This window comes from Pocillopora verrucosa, chromosome 5 (genome assembly GCF_036669915.1).
Source record: "Pocillopora verrucosa isolate sample1 chromosome 5, ASM3666991v2, whole genome shotgun sequence".
NCBI lineage: Eukaryota > Metazoa > Cnidaria > Anthozoa > Scleractinia > Pocilloporidae > Pocillopora > Pocillopora verrucosa.
In genome coordinates, this window is record NC_089316.1 from 24,203,493 (window position 1) to 24,225,438 (window position 21,946).

At 36.8% G+C, this 21,946-nt stretch overlaps 1 protein-coding gene and 2 long non-coding RNA genes across 4 annotated transcripts in view; 2 read left to right on the top strand and 1 right to left on the bottom strand.

Moving 5' to 3' along the window:
* Nucleotides 1–11,222, bottom strand: part of LOC131776306 (uncharacterized) — a 174,881-nt gene extending 163,659 nt beyond the window's left edge. The window contains exons 1-3 of one of the 2 annotated variants that reach the window (XR_010717434.1): nt 11,113–11,222; nt 9,329–9,414; nt 7,829–7,971 (exon numbers count right to left, since the gene is read on the bottom strand). The gene's annotated coding sequence lies outside the window, so the exon portion shown is untranslated. Of the gene's footprint in view, nt 1–7,828; nt 7,972–9,277; nt 9,415–11,112 lie in introns of both variants that reach the window. The other variant, XR_010717431.1, reaches the window with a different exon arrangement.
* Nucleotides 11,223–11,339: 117 nt separating this feature from the next.
* Nucleotides 11,340–19,453, top strand: LOC136276823 (uncharacterized). Its single transcript, XR_010717436.1, has 7 exons — nt 11,340–11,461; nt 13,497–13,601; nt 14,244–14,440; nt 15,950–16,231; nt 17,071–17,207; nt 18,304–18,451; nt 19,167–19,453. It is a non-coding gene; the product is annotated as an uncharacterized lncRNA (long non-coding RNA).
* Nucleotides 19,454–19,975: 522 nt separating this feature from the next.
* Nucleotides 19,976–21,806, top strand: LOC136280940 (uncharacterized). The gene is made up of 3 exons (XR_010717487.1): nt 19,976–20,108; nt 20,951–21,024; nt 21,746–21,806. It is a non-coding gene; the product is annotated as an uncharacterized lncRNA (long non-coding RNA).
* The last annotated feature ends 140 nt before the right edge of the window (nt 21,807–21,946 follow it).

Genomic DNA, 21,946 nt, shown 5'->3' on the forward strand with positions numbered 1-21,946 from the left:
ACTCCTCTTACATATTTTCGAAAAGCGGAAGAAATTGGTATAAGAACAGGGATGTCTGTTACAGCCCGGGAGGTAACTTAGTCTCCATCGAAACTGAAGAAGAATGGAGGTTTATCAAACATGAAATTCAAAAGCGTGGTACTTGGAATACTAGTGCGTGGCACATTGGTTTATGGAAGATAAGCGAGGTTTGGCAATGGCTGAGTAGAGAAAAACTAAATATTTCGAAATGGCGAGATTCTGAGCCAGATGGTAACGACGGTTATGCGGAAATATCTAAGAATGGAGGTCTCTTTAATGGTATCTCTGAACATGATGAAAATGCCTACATTTGCGAGATTCCCGGAGGTAAGATCACATTCCAACCATAAAGTGTATTACATGCTGAAATATTACAGTCTTACACTTGTGTCAGAAAAATTGCTCTTGCTTCTTAAGATGAAGATATTGTTCACAGAATATGCTCAGCTCACCTCACTTGAACATGTATGTGTCAGCGACGAATGAACTTTTAAGCGCGTATTAGTTTTTGAACATAATGCCCATAAAAAAATCCGGGACAAATGTTTCCAAAAAAAAAATGATTACTCTAAAATTGTCCTTTTTTTTGCATCGCCTGCAGCTGAAAAACTGCGATCGAAATTGTAGATATAACAACTTTTGTCGAGTGCGTTGAGATTGGGATAATCTAGCCAACGGAATTTTCCCTTGCCACAAGTTACAAGGCGTGTCCACTGAGGTCACTTAGTAAATGCATGTTCTTTTAAACATAACACATCGAAGAATGTATGCCCAAGGTCTTGAGTACCAGTCTTGAAGTACTGGTTTTTCTCGTAGAGTGCCAAGCAACCTGTTTCAAAAACTCCTCTTACATATTTTCGAAAAGCGGAAGCGATTGGAATAACAGTAGGCGTGTCTGTAACGACCAGGGATTTGACTTAGTCTCCATCGAAACTGAAGAAGAATGGCAGTTTATCAGTAACGAGATTCAGAAGCGTGGTACTAGGAATGCTGGTGCGTGGCACATTGGTTTATGGAAGATAGGCGGGGTTTGGACTTGGCTGAGTGGAGAACAATTAAACATTTCGAAATGGCGAGATTCTGAGCCAGATGGTAACGACAATTGTGCGGAAATATCCAGGAATAGAGGCCTCTTTAATGGTATCTCTCGGAATGATAAAAATGCCTATATTTGCGAGATTCCCGGAGGTAAGATCACACTCCAACCATAAAGTCTACTATGTGCTGAAACATTACAGTCTTCCACTTGTGTCAGGAAAATTGTTCTTGCTTCTTAAAAGTGAAAATATTGTTCACAGAATATGCTCAGCTCACCTAACTTGTACGTGTGAGCGATGAACGACCTTCTAAGCGCGTATTTGTGGTTGAACATAATGCCCATGAAAAAATCCGGGACATATGTTTCGAAAAAGAATGATGACTCTAAAATTTTCCTTTTTTTTACATCGCCTGCAGCTGGAAAAACAGCGATGGAAATTGTATATTTAACAACTTTTGTCGAGGGCGTTGAGATTGGGATAATCTAGCCAACGGAATTTTCCCTTGCCATAAGTGACAAGGCGTTTTCATTGATGTCAGTGAATGAATGCATGTTCTTTTGAACAAAACATATCGAAGTATGGGTGCCTGTGTGTACCCTACTGATTTAGGGCTGTAATTACGGCAAGATCCTGCATGAGCTGAACAATTTTTGATCGAGTAAATGGTAGTTGAAACAGACTGAGGTAATGCAAGTTAAATAGAGGCTTCACCGAAATATTTTTATTTGTATAATGAAAAAGGTGATTCAAATGGCTTGCCAACAAACTTTGAGGCATTTCTTTAAATGCATCTGTCACAATCTGACACCTGTGAAGAAGAGAAAGTGTAGGAAACAAAAGCGCATGCACGTTTAAAAAAACAAAAAAAAAATCATTATCAACGGTACTGGTTTGGCAAACAAACTTAAGTTTAATTTCTGTAACGAGTATTGATGAACGACGTATACCTCTGTTCAATCAGAGCACACTTCTATTCAATCAGTAGATGGAAAATAATTGTCAGTAAAATTAATTATGTTTCGAGATTCTGGGAGTTTGCCCGTTTGTTAGGTGCAATCGCGTGTGTAAATCTGATCTTTTCTTTTCTTTTTGGAATAATTAATTCCTCTGTATTGCATTTGTGACATTTGTTCAGCAGATTCAGCTCCTGGACAAAACTCTTGGCAGGGCTCTTACCAAGACTACGTTGGACCACCTTGTACACAACGATATGGTAAGAGGAGTGGGTTACTATAATGACGTGGAATATGTCCCAAGCACAATAAATAACCCATTCTCAGAAATAAAAGGTACAAAATGATAAGGGAGGGGGGACCCGACAGACTTGCTGGTGCTCAATGTAATCGAAACTTCACCGGTGCTTAACGCAATCGAAGATGCCATGGGGTAAGGTGCAACAAACATGCACAGAAATTAAAACCGGCGAGTATCGCGATCAAGCTAATAGCTGAGTAGTAAACCATTTCCTCAGCTACATAATCAATTAACAAAAGCCATAGCTCGTTTGTCTTTTCCTCCCTCATTATAACAACGGGGATGTTCGAGGTAATGTATTCCAATAGTTTCCGTTGGCATAGCACACTTCAAGTTGAGTACTTCGTAACATTGGCGACATATGGTGTTATGACACATTTAGCAAAACCTGTATTGGAAGGAAACCAAAGTGATCCTCGCTAGCGTTCACTTATTATAAAACATCTGTTTCATCCAAGTTTTGTAAATTGAGCGATATGACAAGTTTGAATTTTTGAACCTTTAAACCGTTTCCTGTCATTTGCCTCCCAATAGTTGGAAAAATATACAATCGTGCTAAGAGGAAAGCCGTAAAACATTGAAACAGCTCAATTGACATCTCGTTCTAATCCAAGATTTTCCTCTCTCATCCATCTCCAGCATCGCCATCGCCATCGCCATCGCCATCGCCATCGCCATCGCCATCGCCATCGCCATCGCCATCGCCATCGCCATCGCCATCGCCATCGTCAACAACACCATTGTCATCGTTTTTAAGGGCAGTGGAGGAGCTGGTTTGTGTTCTAAATAGTCATTTACGTTTCTATGCATGTCACTTTTCGGGACCTTCTCTGTTTATAAATGTGACATTTTTTTTTTTTAATTCTAGGCAAATGCTTCTGTGTCAAAATTATCCGGAATAAACATTACCAGAAATATTTCCATAAAGGTATTCAATCTTCATAACTTGAAGGCTTTTAACTTTGATATATCTATTTAAACCATAAAAGTAAATATCTGATCTTTCAGGATAAACCACCATTCAAGCCATATGAGGTGAAAAGGGTGAAAAATGGGAAAAAATAATCCAGGCTCCTAAAAGAGTTATTTTGACAATGAACACCCTGGACACCATCGAGGGCCTCCTGCTAGACTTTTACCGCCTTCTTAATATCAATTGTATATATGAGACTGGCTAGTTAATGACCTGGAAATATTTTACGTCATTGCAGGAGGCTGTAGGTGTGTTTGAAAATTTCACCATAAATATCGCGAACGTCGCAAAAGACATGGCCAACACGGAAGAGGTTAAAACACTAAGAAAATCCATCTTTGAGGTGGCAGAGGCCGTCGAGAATTTTGCTCTTAATTATGGAAAGCAGCACTTGAGTGGAATGAGGCTTTCAAAAAGGATCGTGTCCCCAAAAATGGGTGAGGTTGCGGCCTTCAGTCCTGTTTAGGTTTAAAGTCTATTTCTCTGTTACTTAATGACTTGCTGACAGACCGACTGAGCGGCATAATTTCCTAGATAATGTAAGAACTCATTTATAAGCCTGAAACGTTATTGTTGAATATTATCGATATCTGGTTGTTTTGTTTTGTTTTTTTTTATTTGTTTGATACTTTAAAATTTTGCGGTGAAGGAAATTGAAAGTATCTTTAAACAATCAATAAGACAGAATAGAAATCCTTCAAAATTTTGAAACCTTTCTTCTCGCTCGGTTTGACAGTTTTGGCCATTCAAAAAGCCTATCGCCAGAATGCGAGTTACTTCCACTTTGAGGAACAACGATGGCAAGCGAGAATCGATATCGCTTCTTCAAATTTTGAGGAAAATGGTTCGTATTAACCGGCGTGTTAACTTTACAACTTTTAGTTACCTTGGTTTCTCCAATCGAAATTTCTGTATTGAAATAAATCCTCAAAAAAATGCGGTTTATTAGTTTACATAGTCTATTTTCTTGAATCATTTGCCTTCCTTCTAATGTCATGATAAAAATTTTAATTTTGTGGTTTATTATTATTTTTTTTTTGATAACTTATTTTTTGTTGATTCTTGGGGGTTTTAAGGATCATTGGTGGTGGCTTTTGTGTACAAGGATCTGCATGACCTATTTCTGACAGATCAACCTATCAGGAATAAAACAGCCAACAAAAGGTGATGTTATTTTCATTTTATTGTATGTCCCTTTCCCCAAAAACACACAACGCAGAAACACGTAAGACCCAAGTTCAACTAAACTGACCTTAGAAACTGTCAAAAATTCCAACTAAGGTTGGAAGTCTCCCTGCCTGTCTCAGACTATTTCACCTTCAATAAAAATTCGCTTGAATCTAGCGAGAGTATATGCTTGTTGATTCCTTGGTTTTGGTTCATTTTCAAATATAATTTCTTCATAGGTATATCAACTCCAGGATAATGGCCATAACTATGGACCCCAAGCCAAATAAATTGGGAGAAAATGTCATCCTTAAGTTCAAAAACCTTAAGGTAACATTAAAATTAGTAGTTACGCGTTGTTATGATTTATCCTGACAAGATAAAATCCATTTTCAGGTCTTGACAGCAGAGAAGCGTTGTATGTTTTGGAGTGGCAGCAGCAATAGGTAAAAATAAAACTGCAATATATTATTGTTCAGTATTTATTCCTTCTTAAATTGATTTAAGTATGAAGGAGAATGAATGAACGTTCTTAGCAAGATGTTCCCTGGAGGCCAACATGTTGGCGTTTTTAGAGAGAGGAAGTCTGACTGAAATGTTCTCGCAGCTAAGACTACAATGAAGGAAAAACTTAGCGCAAAATTGTCAAACATCGCCTCTTCCAAAACGATGAACAATTTTGTGCGCTTTGTCGACCTACTTTTTTTCAGGTCAGAAGGCTTTTCAGAGGAAGGATGCCATGTAGTTACATCAAAAAGCAACTCAGAAGAAACAGTTTGCAGCTGCAATCATTTGACGCATTTCGCCGTCTTACTGGACTACGACGGTAGCACAAAGGTAATCAAATAATTTTTGCCTTACTCTATAATTTTATGGGCTCAATTAAATACCTCGATGTTTTATTTTAAATTTCTTTTTCTTTTTTGACACAGCTCACCGAGGAGGACGAAACAGTTCTGAAAGTTATCACCTACGTGGGACTGAGCCTCTCCATCGTCGGGATACTTTTAACATTAATACTTTATTCTTGCCTCACGTAAGTAATGTACCTGAACATTAGTGACGTAAATTCTTAACTCCCCTCAAGTAGGCTAGAGAGAAAAGAGATCTCAATGCAAATCTCCATGCCAATAAGAACATGCATGCCAGCCAGCCAGATAACTAAGAAATTCAAAGTCGATTTCATGCCCCATCAAGAGCGCTTGAAAAGCTCATGGTTTCACGTTTTATGAATTGTTTTCGGTTAAGCTATTTTCCTCGTAATGCTTTCCTTTTTTTTGTCCTTTCTAGAGCTATTTACTGTTTTTCTTCTTTCCTTTGAGGTCAAGATTTGGTTGATATCTTTAGCCATATTTTGCTGTATCTTTTGATTCAATTTTGTTGTTCTGATGTATTCAGTGTGTGTTGATGTTATCCATATTCTCTAGACTCTTAACTATAAATTTCCATTGGTACTGTATTTGCTAGTTCAAAAACAAACTCACAGTCTGATCAAATTGGTATTCATAAACAAAGTAATAGCTAGCTCACCTGATTGTAACATAAAGAAAACCCAGCAAGGACCCAGCCAGTCTGGTGTCAGTTGTCAGACAGCAAAAAATGGGTAGAACAGGATCCCGTATACAAGAACAGTGACAATAATCTGAAAAACTAATTAAAACAGAGGAATTTTTTTCTGCTTGCTCGTGTTGAGTGCTGGACTGCTGTGCAGGTAAAGGGGGGTAAATTTCTAAAGAAACTGTGGTGCTGCATCAGTGGGAGAGTATAACAGGGTAATTAAGTATTATTAACTAAGTTGATAGTGTAAATTGGCCAGAGTAAAGGGTTTAAAAGCTGACATTTTGAGTGCAATAGCCCTTCGTCGGAGCAATTGAAGAAATTGTGGGTTGTGTGTGTATTTATATTCAGAAAATGGAGCTATGTTATTGGTGGGAATATGGTGACAGGAAAACAAGAATATATTAGCTGAATGAAAAGCATTCGTTGATACCATCTGGCTTAAGAGTGCCTATTTGAAAGATAATTTTTGTTCTGGAGTTATGCAGCCCTCTGAACTGCCTAGATGTAGGGAAAGGCCACAAAGTGCCATATGCTGCCAAGAATGATTGTGCAGATTAAAGTATCTAGCAACTGGTTTGGATGAGTCCTTGTGATTTCTTTCTACATTGTGAAGGTGTTATGGCTATGTTGGTAGCTGAGGGTTCAAGCCCCAGACCACAGCAACACTCAGGTCTTAAAATAACTGACAAGAACATGCTGCCTTTGATACAACATCTGCAAATGGTTAGATGTTCTAGTCTTCTCAGCTAAGGATGATAAACCATAGGCCCCATACTCTCCTACATCTTCTCTGTACTGGTTATAAGCAGGGGACATTAACCCTTTAACTCCCAGAAATGATTAACAGGTAACTTCTCCCTATAATATCCTTACATTATCCTGCAAACAGGTGATGAGAATACCCAGACTTCTCAGGTAGAAGTTGTTTTCTTGATCTAACAGAAAAGTTCTCATAACTGATGAATATACAAATGTGCAGCAGCTAGAGGGGAGAATTAATTAATAATCAGATCTTGAGAGTTAAAGAGTAAAAGAACTTACAGACTTCAACAAAGAGTAAGGAATGTAGCTCCCAGTGTGGTCATCTGGCCTTGTTATCATTTATAGAGGCCCACATTTACACCTGCTCTTAAAAGCCAAACTGAGCCAGCCTGTCTAAATATTCCAAATAAATAACTTAATATCAAGTTCACACCCTCATCACAAATGGAGGCTAGGTGCCCAAGGGGCCCAGGAGCTGCAACTACAGTCACACCCCAAGGTGCTAGAACACCAACTGGCCTATCCAACGCTAAACTGGCAGCTTGCTGAAATAGACCCCGCAAAAGAAATCCTGCAATTGGGGTTGGGGGGGGGGGGAAAACGCCAAGAACTGCTATCCTCAAGGACAAGAATCCCATGCTACAGAACAGCAAACACAACACAGGCACATGGTGGAACAACACATGCACTGATAAAGTATACCACTGGATGAGGACGGCCCCAGGGCCTTAACATCCAAAGGAGTACGCTGCAAACTCTGGAGAATGCAACAAATACTGCACGGATGCTAACAGCTGGCTAAGACACAAACCAAATGCCTGAAAACCCTGACAATGCATGTATTTCCTCTTAGTCATTTAAACTGTATGTTAAATTCTATATAACTATATTAAAATTTGTTCATAAACTAATACTGGCCCACGGCAACTGAGTTAACCTAGAGCTACAACTATAGTCTTTAAATTGATTTTAACAGTGAGAGAAAAAACAAAGCAAAACAAACAAACACTCAATTTATTCAAAATCAGGTTGCCATGGTATGACCACTTACCCTACACCCATCCAGCTGGGTCAGGCATCTGAAAAATTCCATTTTTTGGTTGTAAAAACACATTCAGGCATGTGCTGGAAGTGGCTCCAAACATAACAGCAAAGGTGAATCTGTTGCCAAAATCACTTAAAAAATCAAATGGTCTGAAAGGAAACCACACAAACATTAGTAAAACAGTGGCACCCAAATAGCTCACTTAAAAATACACTTCCATTAAACCCATTCAATAAGGGAATGCCTCATATTATTGCACTGTGTTTATATTCTGACTGAAATGGCACAATTTCCTGATAGATCAAGGTTGGGGGAGTTTTTGGGTCAATTTTTGCCGCGTATTTACCACTGGCCTCTCAGAAAACCTGCCCCATTATAGTCTATCCTTTGGCCAATTATACACCTCATCTGCTAAGTGAGTCACTTTACGGAAAGTGTTATTTTTGTGATCCCATCTACCCATGTGCTGCTGGCCTCTTGGAATACCTGCCCTACTACAGTCTATTCTGTGGCCAACTATACACCCCACCTGCTAAGTTAGTCACTTTACAGAAATGTAATTTTTTGCAATCCCAATTTAGTCAATTTCTGTTTATAGATGCATCTATCTAGCTAAAACCAAGTCTTTTAAGTAGGTCATGATCCTAAAATGAAGCAACACATTTGTTTACGTGAATTTAGAACACTTTACTTTTCATCTTCAGTGCATTAATATTCTGGTACATTTCAATCTAATTTGAAACTTCCTATTTGTAAATCCTTACTTTGATGTAGGAAAATTTTCCAAATCATGAAAATGTGTTAGTTCCCATTCTAGTAACTCTATTGAAAATGTGACCCCATTGTAGCTAAGTGAGTCATGAAAATGCCACCCAAACCAGCAGCACATCCCCTTTGCCTTTATTACAAGTAGCAACTTTTTTGAAAAAAAGTACATGTAGCTGGGTCCCAGGTGGAAATCTTATTAAGATCTTACTAAGATACTTGTAAGTTTCTTACTAAGATTCTTATTAAGATTCTTAAATAAGAATCTTGTAAGAACTTACAAGATCTTGTAAGATCTTGTCACAAGATTCTTACAAGAATCTTGCAAGATCTTACAAGATCTTGTAAGAATCTTAAAAGATCTTACAAGATCTTGTGACAAGATCTTGTAAAATCTTACAAGATTCTTGTAAGAATCTTGTGACAATATCGTACAAGAATCTTACAAGATCTTGAAAGAATCTTGTGACAAGATCGTACAAGATCTTGTAAGATCTTGTAAGATCTTACAAGATTCTTGTAAGAATCTTGTGACAAGATCTTACAAGATCCTATAAGATTCTTAACTAAGAATCTTGATAAGTATCTTAGTGAGAAACTTACAAGAATCTTAGGTCTAAGTGACACTGTCACTTAGACTTAGGTAAAACTACTTAAAAGTACACAATGATCAGACTATATGTTGCTTACCTTCAATATAAGCCTTGACCTTTTTGCTCTATTAATCAATTCTGTTCTCACATCAGCAAACCAGGAAATCCAATGCAGTTTTGAAGTCCAGATTTGACCCTTTGCTTGACAAAGGCCAATATAAAAATTATGACAAGCTTAAAAATAATAATACATGTAATATTTATTATCAATTGTACAAGCATGAAATTACAGATTAAGTTTAGCAAAACATCATCACCTTTCAAACTTTCTGACCTAAAACAGGGCAGAGAGGGACATTTATTCCAGAGGGGGTGCTTATTGGAAGGAGGGCACTAAACCAAATCATTGCAACATGTAAACAATTTTGTCATCATTATTCGATGAAAGTTACTTCATTATTTCAGTTACAGTTGGAGGAAGACAGCAGAGATCAAACAGACTCTCCTAGATAACTGTGGGGCACCTAAATTGATAATTTTTGAGATTGAAAAACCTTCAACATGTCTCAAAAAAAAATTTACAAAGACATCTTTGGATTAAAATAAATTTGTTACATTTTTAGGATTTAAGAAGAAAAAACAGGTGTTACAGAACACTAAAAATTCATACTTGAATGGAAAATTTAAAAGTTAATACATGATAATACAGACAAAGGCAGGATCAAGGTGTCTGACACAGACACCCCAACTTTCAGCCCACATTCCCCTCACTTTCAGTTCCAAATTCAAGTGTGAAGTGAGAAAGACAACAGTACTTATTTCAAGAAAGATAAAAGAAAAATTAAAAATAAAAAATTAAAAGAATTCCTCATACAATTTCAAAAGAAATAACTAAACATGGCCTACTCTAATTTAAGACACGGAACAGAACGAAAAGGAAGATCTGTAATTTTAGAAAGAGAGATTTTCAATTTGCAAAGCAAGAATCCGTGTGGAACTCCACTGTACGGAAGGATGAGAGGGTCCATTAGAAACCTCAAGGTTGTCGAAAAAATCATCCACAACTGCAAACCCGCAAAACCGCCAAAAAAAAAAACTCGATCAGAAACATGTTGCAAACCAACTTTAGTCGCGCGATATTTTTCAGGGACGGTGTCTGATGTCACGCAATCGAATTATTCATCGACTACGAACATCGATGCTTGACACCTTAGAAATTGTACAGCTGCAGCCTCACGGAATTTTAATTTGAATTATAGATTTGCATTTTATGGCGAAATGGCGCAGTCCTTCCTATAAATACAGAAGATTGATCTCTTCGCGAACGTAGTGAAAATTCAGCCAAGAACACCACGGACATGTTCATATTTTCAGTTCGTTTCGTTTCGTTTGGCAAATTACAGTAAGCCCTAAAAAATTCCGGAGACATGGTCGATTCTAGTTTTACAATTGAGACTGAATGCATTGTATGACATCAGATCCTTGAAAGACAGGTGCAAGGACAGTGTTACAAACGTTAACTCTTTAACTTAGTTGTATCCAATCCTGCGCATAAACTCCATCATCTGCCACCAGTCAAGCAGATAAAATTTACAAACCAGTGTAATTTTAAGTTTAGGGAAATGCGCAATAATCGTAACACGACCACATTTGCTCCATCCAAGTCCAATCGGTAGAACTTTCATACGTATTCTTTTTGCTATTGAGTCTTTTCATATTACATGATATTGTTTTGAATGACAGCGTATAAAATATAAATTCAAATAACTTTTTGCAAATTTCATGCTGCGAATTTGAATATTTTTCAATAAACAAACGATATACCCGGAGGAGACGACAACACAACGAAACAACCAAATCGCAGAACGAGCGGGCGCCAATCTAGAGCGCATTCATTCATGAAAATATCGACATCCACAGCAGAGTACGTACCCCTGAGAAGTGTTCTCCGTGGATCTATTTGCCGTTTTCAAAGCAATGTACTGGGGCAACTGCACGTGGTTCAACCTCCCTCGTCTGACAGCTCCTTTCATTTGGTTCCGTGAATTAGAATTAGATTATGTTTATCTTAGGACCTATTGTCTTTCTCGGAAGAGAAATAGCAGGAGTCTGGAAGCTAGCTAAGTAGGTTGACCGCTGAATAAAGTACAGGAGATTTTCAAAGATGGCTCGAAATGTCGGAGAGTGTGGAAAAAAGAAAGTAGAAAATAAGCGCGGCAAAGATTCTACTGCGAAATCATCATCGAAGCAAGATGTAGGAAAGAGCCGAACGAAAACCAAGGTAAGTAATGGATAATGTTGTAGCATTTGAGAGAGAAAGCTATTTGTGTTATCAGGGAATTCGACTTCAGAGGTGACGGAGAAAAGATCTGCCCATATCACAGCCCCTGTCTGACTGAATCGATCATCATGTACATGTGTGTCTATATACTCGGGTGCAATTCACATTCCCATCTATCTTCTCGGGGAGGGGGGCGGGAGAACACCTTATTTCGCCAAAATTGGTATTTATTGCCATACATGGTAAAATTTCCTTTGTCTTGAATCTTTTATTCAGCACACGGTAGATAATTTTACAACATGTTTTAACCAATTTATCTTTCTGGACTGGAATGTGAGAAATGGGGTGGTACTGTGTGTTAACTAACTTTGTAGGTGTAATTTTCAATAGTCTGTTGGAGTATGTCAGGTTAGGTACAGTAAGTTACAGTGTTTTACCTTTTGTTTTTATCTTAAATAGGGTTGTAAAATGAAGCAATTTTGTCTTCGTCCTTAAATTCCCAAGATCTGTTTGCTAATTCTCCCCTCTAGTTATTGCACATTTCCTTGTACAGTTGTGATCCTGAAAGGCAGAACGGACTCTAACAGAAAACTGTTTGAATGGCAAACTGCATGGATGACAAACAGTTAACAAATGGTCCTTGAAACATTCAAACGGTTTGCCTGACCATTCAAATGGGTGAATAAATTATTTGAACATTCAAACAGATGTCACAATACTTCGAACAGATGGTAATTTATTTCAGACATTATATGCAAACCATTCAAATGGTTTGTCGAACACTTTGAACGGATCTTTTTAGTCATTCGAATGGATAACGAACGGTTTACCCGTTTGAACAGATAACTGTTAGTGTCTGTTTTGCCTTTCATGGTCACATTTGTCATAGGAATTTTTTGTTAGATCAAGATCACAACTTTTTCATTGCTCTTTTGTTGGATATTGTATGGATATTCTAGGGAGAAGTTACATGTTAATTATGTCTGAGAGTTTAAGGGTTAAACAGTGTGTTGTGATACACTGCCACCTAAATTTCACTCAAGTTCAAAATATCTTGGATATTAGCATTCCCTACTAATTTATTCAAACTGCAGCTTACTAAGTCTGCAGAGCAGTTGCAGTATGTAATACTAATGCTTATTTCACGATTTTGACAAGTACTGGTTAATTTTCATTTATCCAGACTGAAGGGAAAATGAAATTGTTGATTAACTTGAAAGGTAATTGATAAAGAAACCTTGAGACTTCACCTTACCCAGACTATTTTTTCCACAAGCCTGGTATAGCCAACACACCAGCAATAAGTTTTAGAGGAGTTTAATTTCCTGACAATTTGACTGAACTCTTCTATTTACATGCCATTGCCAGTGGTTTCAAAGTAAAGTATTACAAACATAATACATCAAGAACGGAACGACTAATTACGAGATTGGAAATAACAGGAAATACAAATAACAAGAAATAATATTATGTATAACATAGACAATACTAATAACATAGCAAACATGGGTCACTTGATGAAAGAGCAATTAACTTGACGATTTTGGAATACAGCTGGCATAAGAACATACTTGCAATTACCTTTTAACTGGAGCTTACACCTTTTTCATTTGCATGATCTATGTGAAAGTTAAAATTATATGGATAGCTGTGCAGAGGGGGATTAGTTTCTACACCTGGTGTCTTCTCTTGATTTTCAGAGCTGAAAGAAAATGTCTTGTTAGAAAGTTGTGCTCCGAGGAACAACACCCCCCTTGATTTTATCCAATTTTGTTCTTTGTTGTCACTGAACCACATTGATCTAACATTTGTGTGAATGAAAATATGTAATTGTTAATTTACTGGGCAGATGTTATCAAGCAGTGAAGATGATGACATTGCCTGGAAACAAAAAACCAAACGAAAATAAGAAGAGGAAGAAGAAAGGAAAAAAACATTATTGATTAGTGTTACACTGAGCCATCAAGAGTGAATTTAATGTAACATTGTTGTAGAACTAAAATGTTTAACACATGGATTGTTTTTCTTGCTTCAGTCCAGTCAAACGTAAAGAGGAAAAAGCAACTTCTGCTCTTGATTTCTTTGGTTCTACTCCAGTTGAAAGGGAATCCAGGAAAACATTTGCCAAAAGAGAAAACAGGTGAATAACTAACTAACTAACAACACTTGTTTTGCCCACAATTTTCTTTTTTTTTTAAGAAAAAATCAGGCATCCTGTGTATTTTTAACAGTACTTCATGCATCATGCATTGAACAGGGAAAACTTTAAACCTCACCATATCTTGCCTTTCCATAAAATTCGTGCATCACATGTTAATTTTTGGGCTTAATCAAACATTCCTTGTAGACCCGTTGCCAATCTGTAATAGTTATATCAGGATGAACTACAGTGAACACATACCATGTCACAAAATTAATGTGTAGTGACCAATTGAGGAATAGTTTTGGCAAAAATGATACCATGGGTCCCCTTAAAGGGATAATTCCTTTCACCTCTAAGATATTTAAATCAGTTCTCTTTGCTTTCTGTCACACAAGTGTTATGACAATATCTTTGAGAATATGGTGTTCACTCAAACAATATCTTCTGGTCTGATGATTTTCTTTCTTGTCTTTAAATTGCTGTTTGACAGTGAATTAGTATTGTTAAGAGACATTAGAAAATTGATCACTCTTGAGAGGTTAAATTTTAAGCTTGATCCAGAGCTCAGCCCACTTAATGATTATACCTTGATTCCCTATAGAACCATCAAGAATTATTTTTTGTTTTCATTTCCAATAGAGATCTGATGAGTCTGAAGGAAATGAAGACTCCAAAGTGAATAGAAAAGAAGAGTAAAAAAATGGGAGAGAAAAAGAAGGAAGAGAAAATGGGAATGTCAACCATCACACAACAGAGCAACCATCAAAGAAAAGAAAGGAAGACCTCCCAGAATCAAAGTCTGAGGTTAAAGAGTCTTCCCCTGAGAAAAAAAAAAGGTTTGTAAGCCTTTTGATCACCATCCTTTGTTGTTCCAAAATTAATCAGTACTATTACCGTAATTTCCGGTCGTTTACCCGCGGGTAATCTGTTGATTTTGCATTAAACGCGCGCCACTGCGGGTAATAGGGAGGTGCGGGTTATGTGACAATTTTAAAATCCAGTGGTAGTTGAATTGAAAAAAAATATCACCAACATGCGTTTCCACCTCTCAAGCAAATTTTATTGTGTTAATAGTGCCGCAAAGCAGCACGAAAACATGATGCCGACTCGAGTTTATTTCACGCATAATTAGTTGCGCGACGAACAAATTATTATCGGCACGCGTGAAAACAAAACCTTGATGGTGACAAAAATTATCCATAGATATCCGGTGCATCAGTAACAAATTTCCATTTAACACTAGCTTGAGCTAAAGAGAATTTTCCCGTTTTAAGGGACTTGTTAGGCCCAATAGAACCGGAGATATCGATTTTTTCAGAAATTGCAGACAGTACTTTATAATTCAAGTTTTAATACACACCCAGCTTTTTTTCAACAAATCAACATGGCGCTGAACGATCGCTCGCACAAAATGTGGCCACAAATTCGCATTCTGTCAAGTATGAAACGTTGAGATTTGGGCATGGGCCGCTAGTGTTTTTACTGTATAATCTTATCAATAAAGTACATGCTAATATTGACACAGAATTGTGCACGCGTCTGAATTTCTTTGACCTTTAAACTCGACAAAGACGCTTTCAAGTTTTAGAAAGTTGGATCAGACAACTTTTAAAAGACTGAAATGTATCACCTTAATGTCACGTTTTCGCCACCAAAAAGTTGAATAACAACGTGCGGGTTATCCACCAGTGCGGGTAATCTGTTGACTTTTTTTTTCGCCGTATGCAATAATCGGCCGGTGCGGGTAATCGGCCGTGCGGGTAAACGACCGGAAATTACGGTAATGCTTAAACGTGCTACCCTGATACTAGAATTGATTGGATCTGATATGATTGCATGTGTATGGTATGTATCTTTAAGCACTTGAATAAGGTACTTTAAGATGAAACAGTAACATTTTATGACTAAATTTGGCTTTGCATAAGATCTAAAAGCTTACTCAAACTTGTTAACTGGTGGTACATGTCAGTTGTATAATTATGTAAACCTGTTCCACTATGAAATTGGATGGTTTTTACTCAGATGCACATTGCTTACAATACTTGCAACAAAACATTACTTTCAGTACTATAACCACTCAAAATACTACCATTACTGTATCTAGAATTTACACTAAACAGTTACAGTGGTGACAAAACTTTAAGGTACATTCTTGGTGATTTTAACTTTGACAATCCAGGAAGATGCTGCCACTTTGTCTCCATTTTTCAAAGCAGCAGTGTCTTTTACTATCAACATTCCTATTTGGGACAACTCTTGCCTTGTGAGGACAACTCTTGGCTGTTAGAATGTTTGATATACATGTAACTTTTGTTCACTTCAAATTTTATTCATGGACTTTTCAGGAAGTACCAAAGACAACTCCTGCTGGCAAACTGGCTGCCAAAGCTGCCACAGTTCCAGAAACTCCAGCTAAAGACTCAAAACTAAGTCCAAAGAAAATTGTTACTCCGAAAAAGGATAAAAAAGATGTCAATAACGAAACTCCAATCAAAGGAACACCAAAGATGTCAAAATCAGAGGAAGTGGATGAAGTTCCACCCTCATTGGAAAAGAAAAAATCTGGCTACTGTGGTTTTATGGCAAGAGATGGTCCTTGGACACTTGGTTCAAAGGAAATCCCTTAGGTAGGTTTCACAGACCAAGATCTGATTGTTAATTCTCCCTTCTATCTGCTACACATTTTTCTGTAAATTAATAATGAGAATTTGTTAGATCATTATAACACAACTACCTGTGCCTGATGAGTTTTAATATTCTCATTACCTGTTTGCTGGGTAATTTATGGATATTCTCGTGAGAAGTTACATGTTAACCTCTTCTGGTAGTTTAATCATATTATCTCTCAAACCTCTTTCTGGTTTGTTTTCCATCCTTTCAAATTTTAATGAGAGATGCAAGACAAAGGAAAATGAAGATTATTAGAATTAAGGTTTATTTGGAAAATCTGCAGATAAAGTTTACACGAAAAAATTGTAAAATGCATGCTTTAACCCTTTTACTTCTGAGATGTCAATAGTAATTCTCCTTACTGTCTGTCATACAATTCTTGTAATGTTAGTTTGGAGAATTTGGTCTTGGATCAACTAATAATCCCCTGCTTGATTATTTATTCTCATCACTTGTCTGCATGATATTGTATTGATATTGTAAGGAGAAGTTCTGTCTTGGTCACTCATGGGAGTTAAAGCCAACATTAACCCTTACTTGTAAGCAGTTGATGGTTGTTGAGTTAGGGGAGGGGTGGGTGTGCAGATGCTGACAATGATCTGAAATGTTTATGGTGTATCTACAGAGTTTTTTTTCATTTTTCACCATTTATAACTTTTCAGTTTGGACAGTATTAAGAGGCCTTCAAGGGAAGAATTAATTATTTGTCTGCATATCTTAAATTATGCGTGCACTTGATAATATAATTTTTAGGAAGTGGAAAACTGTTTGAATTGACTGCCATTTGTTATTACAGGAATCTTGGAAAGTATTGAGAGAGAGGAGGCAGCAGATCTGATTCAAAGATATGGTGGAAAAGTTACCCAATCAGTGAGCAAGAAAAAGAGTCAAGTTGTTGTGGGACAGGATCCTGGGAAGAGTAAACTTTCCAAGGTACATTGTAATGCACAGCTCAAAAGAGGGAAAAAAAAGAACTCTGAACATAAACATATACACTGCACCTTTTCCCTAAATTTTTATAACAAATCTGGGTGCAGGTTACTGCAAATACACCTGGGAAACTTGCCGCAAATTTGCATAAATTAACATGATTCATTGAACAGCAAACTAACAAGAACTGAAAAATTTTCTTTTTGTTGTTGGCTTCTAAAAGAGTTTTTTTTTTCCATGAGCATAAACTTATACTGTGGAGTTCATTAAATGTTTCTTTGTTAAAAGACCTTTTTAACTGGTTTAAGGTTGTATTTCCTTCCTTGAATAGCTAAACATTACTTGGCAAGAAACCTGTGATTTCCTTGTTGTTGTTGTTTTTGTTGTTGTTTTTTTTTGTGCAACTGATCACATAATTTGTTAATCCTCATTTCCCTTCTTCCATCTACTTAATTTACGGTGTCACTCAGTTTGTCTGTCTGTCTGTCTGTCTGCTCTTTTGTGTACACTTAGTGAATATAATTTTTCTTGTGTGCATACAAGTACTGTACATGATGATGACATAAATACTGATGACATAAATACATGTGCATGTGTGTGATATACATGTACCAGTAAAATGTCATAGGAGCCATAGGCTAGTGTGCAACTGATAACATAATTTGTTCATCCTCATTTCCCTTTTTCCATCTACCTAATTTATGGTGTCACTCAGTTTGTCTGTCTGTCTGTCTGTCTGTCTGTCTATCTGTCTGTCTGTCTGTCTGTCTATCTGTCTGTCTGTCTGTCTATCTGTCTGTCTGTCTGTCTGTCTGTCTGCTCTTTTGTGTATGTTCATTCTTCCAATGACTGTCTTTCTATCTGTCACTTATTCTCCTTGTTCTCCTCTGTCCAGTCACCCACACGTCAGTTTTACCACCACTCTAAATTCCACCTTTAGGTTCATCTGTTGGATCATTTTACTGTACTTCCACCTGTAGACTTGTTTGTGTTACTTAAATTGAGTTACAAGAAAGTACAGTTTTTTTGTTTTTTGTTGTTTAATTTTTTTAATCTACATGAGATTTTGACAGTAAAGGTAATTTTTTTTTTTGTGCAGGAGAACCAAGTCTGTCATGGGTAGAAAAATATCAACCTCGTGCAGTGAAGCAGATTATTGGTCAGCAAGGTGATAAGAGCAACATGAGAAAGTTGATGAACTGGGCTGAGAGACTGGGAAAAGAATACAAAGAAACTAGCCTCTAAATGTGAGTACACTTGATTGTCAAGATGCTTTTCTGTCAAATACATGTACATGTAACTTCTCTTCAGGCAAGTATGCAAACGGTTCAGGCAAACTGTTGGAGAAAGCAGATGAAAAAGTTTGGGTTGTAACCAGATAGGGGGACCTTTCAAGGGGGGGGGGGGAGTAGCAATTCTCCTAGTCACCTGATGCTACTAAATTAAGTAAGCATAGGCAAGGTTAGACCTGTGGCTCTTGTGCTGACTTTATTACCTCTAACCCTTTATCTCACATGAGTGACCAAGACAGGATTTCCCCTTACAATATCAATACAATATCAATCAGACAAGTAATGAGAAGGTAGAAAAATATAAATCTGGGGATTATTAGTTGATCCAATACCAAATTATCCAAATCATAAAAATTTTATGGCAGACAGTAAGAAGTACTAGTGAGCTGTTTGAAGTAAAAGGGTTCAGTGAATGAACCTAACCTTCATCAACAGATATTTTACATAAGACCTTAAATTGAGTTGTAATGCAAATGTCGTCTGGCTTTTGGCTAAATACCTTTCACATTGAATCCAGATTGTTTCTTAATTCCCACATTCAGAGATACAATTTTTTAAACAGCTGTAACTTATGAACTTTTATGAATTTATTTTACTCGACAGTCACTTATACATGTAGTTAGTATGTTAGTAGTGGAATCACAGTTTTAAACCTTTTTATTTTGCACAGCTTTCTTTTACAACAAAGACCAAGATGGGTCGTCCTTTATGGCAGCTCTTCTGTCCGGTTCCCCAGGAGTTGGAAAAACAACAACAGCTACATGTACCCTGGTTTGTGAAGAGCTGGGTTTTACGTACATTGAAATGAATGCCAGTGACACACGAAGCAAAAAGACCTTGGAAGAACACATTTCTCAGTCACTGAACAATAAAACCATGGATGGCTTTCTGACAGGTTGTCAAATTTCTGTAAGATTTGGAATGACTTTGATATTATTAAAGATACTTCATGAATTCTCCAGTCTTACTAAACTGATTTTCCTCTGTAGTTAATTTATTAGATTTCAGATGTCATTTTCCCTTGTTTATTTTTGGTCGTATTCGCTATATAATAACTTTTTGCTAAATTTCGCCTTATGTCATTTCTTTTCACTCACCCGTCGAATTAAAGCTCTATTGGTCAACTTTTCCTAAAAAATTTGTCAAGTTTCCAGGCCGACAAATCGCCTGCATCTTTAATAAGAAAATTTCCTTCACTATGCGTTCAGTATGTGTGTGTCTCATTTTTCCCTGTCCTGTCAAGACCTCTCGTATGGCAGTCCAGCGCCCTTCGATCACCCTAAGCAGGCGATGGTTTAACGACCATCACATCAGCAAAAAATAAGTATACTAAAAAAAAATAGCATGTTTATATCATTGTGCTATACTCCGGATTAATGAAAATAAAAAGTTAAAAAAATGTAATATGGGGCCCTGTCCAAACTTGACGTATAAATAGTGAAACAGCGTAGCTACATAATAGAATCATGGATCACGAAATAAACAATGATACACCATTTTCTGTTTCGAGTTCGATGAGCTCATATTCAGCTTCTTCAATACTGCTGGTGTTAGCAAGTGCACCGTTTTGTTACGCACTTGTGGGGCAAATCACATTTTCACAGGAGTTAAGGTGAGGACAGAATAAGTTAATAGCGACCTAATGCAGTAAATGGGGTAAACGGGTATTGACTAAAGATACAAATGGAAATAATTTGAAATGTGAGACAAAAGAAAGAAAGAAATATCGATCTTGTTTACTCGTCACGAACGCAGGATCGAATCTTAGACCATCGGATTTTACAATCTGAAGTTCTCACATATAGCAATAAATTTCTCGTTAATGAGCCATGACATACAGTGGATAGATAGAGGATCATTCCGCACACTGCTTAGATCATCAATGTCAAAAGTTTCATGTCTTAAAATACATAACGATAGAAAGGAAATTTCAAGCTCCTTCGTGACAAAGGAAAATAGCATTTTTAACCGACGACCGAAATAAAACCCTATCCGTCAGATTAGGTTAAACGACAGATTAAATATCAATGTTGACATGTAGATAAACATACCAGACCTTAAGGGAAGCTTATTTATCTTCCCATGAGGGATTTACGAAGCTGCGGCATTTGAGATTCCAGTATCAAGTGCGTCACTTGTCGGTATGAACTGTTATACATTTATTTATGGTCTCGCTTACTCATCCAAACTCGGCAGACAATTCTGGAACTCAAAGAGACAGAGAGCTAGGGCCTCAGATTTCTCTTCCAACTTAAAGACAACTGGTTCAGTAACAATTTATTCATAAAATTCCTATAAGATATACTGAGGGTTTCTGTACACAAAGATGCATGGAGTACACAGATTAAACAAATTTTTAATATCTTCCTCGGATATTTCTTTAAGAGGAGTACTTATGGCATTCGCTTTAATTCTTTCCAAGACGCGAAACGATTTGAATATGCTTTTCTCTAGATACAACGAGAAGTCAAGTATTTTTCTTGGAAAAGAACTTTATTGGAGTTAAATTTATTACAAGTATTCTTGAGGTGAGGAAAGATAATGAAGAAATATGTAGCATACTATAATCGAAAGACGAGAAAATTGGAAAAACATTTACATAAAGAATACATATTATTGATGTGATTTCTCTAGCTTTGTATCTCCCTCTGGTGATTTCACTGGACACCTACGCTTTTGACTGCAAAAATATTTAGCGCAGAATTGGTGGAAATTATTTACAAGAAAAAAGCTTGCCGTTATTATTTTTAGAAACTTTATGAAGTTGTCACGGTGAGAGCGGAAAATGAAAATTTGAGAGAACTGTAACGCTAATGGGAAGATGTCCAAAAACAAATGTGTATCATATTGAGCGAGGGATATATTGAGTTGATCACTTGAAGAGAAATTGCATTGTTACAATATAACTCACGGTGTGAATTCATCCTCATCGATTCAGTTCTGGCAGAGTGTAACATGTCCTGCTTTTAGGAGAAAAGGGGTTTTGCGGATTGCGAATGTTTTGCACTGAAAGAAAAAGAGCTGAATTTAAATCACAGAATTAATTAATCGCCATCGAGAAACATGTAAACAAGTAATAATTAAAAAAACAAACATAAAAACAGGCGCAATAACTTTCTTAAAGAAGAACAATTTTGATCACGAAACTAGGCATTAGATGACGTTAGATCTTTCAAACTCGTGAATATGTGACCTTCATTTTTTCATCGAAATTGTTGTAGAGCAAAATATTATTTTTGATATTTTCAGGCATGTAGAATTAATAAATGATATCATTTGGAGTATAGAGGGATTCAGAGGATAACAGTTGAACAGGTACAAATCAATTTTCATTCTGTAACTGATTAGAGCTGTTTAGAGCTCATTTTATTTATAAATAAAGGTCGTTATCTTAATTTTCGTGCAGCAGATAACAGTTAAGTCTAATTTCAGTCGAATTTTCACGGGTTA